Source organism: Meles meles, chromosome 7 (genome assembly GCF_922984935.1).
Source record: "Meles meles chromosome 7, mMelMel3.1 paternal haplotype, whole genome shotgun sequence".
In the NCBI taxonomy this organism is placed as follows: Eukaryota; Metazoa; Chordata; class Mammalia; order Carnivora; family Mustelidae; genus Meles; species Meles meles.
In genome coordinates this window covers 28,085,446-28,088,580 of record NC_060072.1, presented here as the reverse complement: position 1 = coordinate 28,088,580, position 3,135 = coordinate 28,085,446, and positions in this window count along the sequence as shown.

Below are 3,135 nucleotides of genomic sequence, written 5' to 3'. Positions count from 1 at the left end.
GTGCGTTTGAGCCCCATGTTGGGTGTAGAGTTACTTAAAAATAATTAAATAAACTTTAAAAAAAAAGGAATGTAATAATCATAACCATTTGGGTGCTTACTATGTGCTAGGCAATGTGCCAGAGTCTTTATATGAATTATCTTATCTCGTGCTTACAACAAGGCGAGAAAGGTAGGTGCTCTTAATTTTTCCCTGTTTCAAAGATGAAGAAACAAAGGCATGGAGTATAAATACATTATGTGTCCAGTATCTCTTGTGCTTGACAAAAGCAGGATGTGAATCCAAGTAGTGTGATTCAAAAGCCCAGTGCTTAAGAGACTTGCTATACGGTGCGTGGATAGTGTGTGCTCCCACCTTTGGCCATTCCTGTCTCTGATTCCATGGTACAACCCGTGTACATGTTAACCGCCCATCAGCCTTCTCAGTGCATGATTTTAGCACCCTGGCCATTTCCCAGGATGCTTTCTTCACTCTATCACGGATACTCCCAGTACACTAATTTTTACAAAACGCTTTTGAAATCCAAAGCAAGTCTGATGGCCAAACTATAACACAACCTTCCACCATTTGTTCTGTTTGGATCCCAGTGAGACAGCGGCAAAGCCACCCTGTTTTGTCTCCGTTGTTTGATTACAGTCAATGTTGACGCATGGGCCATTCCAGAGGGACCTTGTCAGTTGTCACGGTTACACAGGGCAGCTCAGTAAATCCTGTAGCTTGATAAACACTCATTGCCCTGGTACAACCAGCTGATCTTAGTGGGATTTACACCCCCTTCCTTTGCCAGAATTGTATCTACACGTTTTTCCACACATGTAGGACAATAAACAGAGTGGAGGCCCAAAGGAGCTTGTGATACGTCCGGGGTAAGAAGCTTCAGTTGGCCTTAAATGTCAAACCATATCCTTCCTGAATAATCAAGAATGTCAGTGTCTATTACTTTCTACTTCTCAGCATGTACCTTGCATAAATCTCAAGTTTCATATGATGCATTTTCTAGGTGGAAAGTCTTTCTAGACACCTTTTACTTTTCTACCTTTACTTTTTAGTGTGATGGCATATATTAGTTTAATAATTCAAATGCACTACTAGTATATATTAGTCATTCAAATTGTATAAACAATAGACTAAAGTGAACAAACTATTGAAACAAATTGCAAATCTAACTACCGTCCCGTCTTCATAATTACCCCGAGTACTGCTATGTTAGTATACTTGAAGCAGCACCATCAATCACAGCGTCTTCTTTTAATGCTTCCCCCCTGGGCATTGACAATTGACTCAAATGTGGGCCTCTGGGAAGGTCAGCCAACTCGCCTCCTGGCATTAGAGGTTTGGAAATGTACCTAAAAATACATTAATTTCCCTCTATATAACAGAAACTATGAGCTGGTGTATAGAAGCCACTGGTGTCCGTTGTATTGAGGAGCAGAAACAGTGTCTTGGTAACAAGAGAAATGAATGAGACAGACAAAGTAAAAAAGGAATCAAAGTACAAGGGAATCAAGATGCAGAGAAACGCCTTTGACGGATTCCCCCAGTGCTCTGTCAGTTTCTCGAAGAGAATCTTAGTTATCTATCTTTGTGTAAAAAAAATTAACTCAGAACTAAATTAATGAAGAACATTTGTTTTCCCACAATTTCTATGAGTCGGGAGTCTGGACACAACTTAACGGGATCCTGTGTCCCCAGGTCTCTCGCAAAATTACAATGCAGTCACTGACCAAAGCTACGGTCTCATCTGACGTCTCAACTAGGGAAGGATATTTTCCAGGCTCTCATGGCCGTCGGCAGGATTCTGTTCTTGCCAGGAGTTAAATCAAGAACCTTGGCTCCTCTTGAGCTGCGGGCCAGAGGCTGATGCCCTCGACTCCTTGCCACATAAGCTGATCACAGGGCAGCTCACAATGTGGCATCTGCCTTCATCAGAGTGGAAAGAGAAAGAACAAGATGGAAGACACAGTCTTTTTAAACTTAGTCTCGGAAGAGACATCCTATCACTTTGGCTGAGTTCTGTTTGTTAGAAGTCACTAGATCCAGCCTACACTCATGGGGAGGGGATAAGACATGGACTAAATATCAGGAGTCAGGGGTCATTGAGGGTCATTTTAAAAGCAGCTTGATACAGTGACATGTCTCAGCCAGTCAGCGCTGTGAAATAGCTCCAATATCCGTGCAATGAGGCTTGGTTTTTGCTGAAACTAGCCAAAATTGACAGCCGAAATTTCTTCCATGTATGCTATAGTTTAATCAGATTCACCTTTTGAATCGAGGGCTAATTGTATTATGAGAACACTTATTACTGCATTTCTAAATTGCTTTTACACACACACACACACACACACACCCATACACACCCCCAACAGATTATTTAACAGTGATGATAAAGGTTGAAATGTGAGAAAACAAAATATTAAGGACTCTTACCAATAGGAAAATCAATACCAGAAAATAAAAATCTCTGAAATCTTGAGATAATCAGTGACTATTTTATGATTAGTGCCCTTTCCTATTTTTTTAAAATTTATTTATTTTTTTTAAAGATTTTATTTATTTATTTGACAGACAGAGATCACAAGTAGGCAGAGAGGCAGGCAGAGAGAGAGAGGAAGAAGCAGGCTCCCCGCTGAGCAGAGATCCCGATGTGGGGCTCGATCCCAGGACTCTGAGATCATGACCTGAACCGAAGCAGAGGCCCAACTGGCTGAGCCACCCAGGTGCCCCTCCTATTTTTTTTAATCCCTAAATGCTAGCACGGAGGAAATTAATTTCACTACGTTTTTAATTTTCCAAACATCTTCATTTTCATTCATCCTACTGTGAAAAAGAAAGGGAAACAAACAAAATAGTATAACACTATGACTAGTTTGAATATTTTTTCTCTTCTTTAGAGTGTGAAATACATTTTTGTGGTCACTATAAAACTGAAAAAAAAAATTAGTGAAAACCCCTTATCTTGGGTTGCTGTATCAATCTGTAGGAAGTAGAGTAGCTTTTCAAAAAAACCTTTAGCAAAAAGTCCCCTCCCTGGTTTTTCCTGCAAACATTACCCTTAAGCATTACTTCCTTCCATATTATTTATACACTTAACCTCAAAATTTGATCCAAGAAGTCACAAGCAGATAGAAGAAAGAG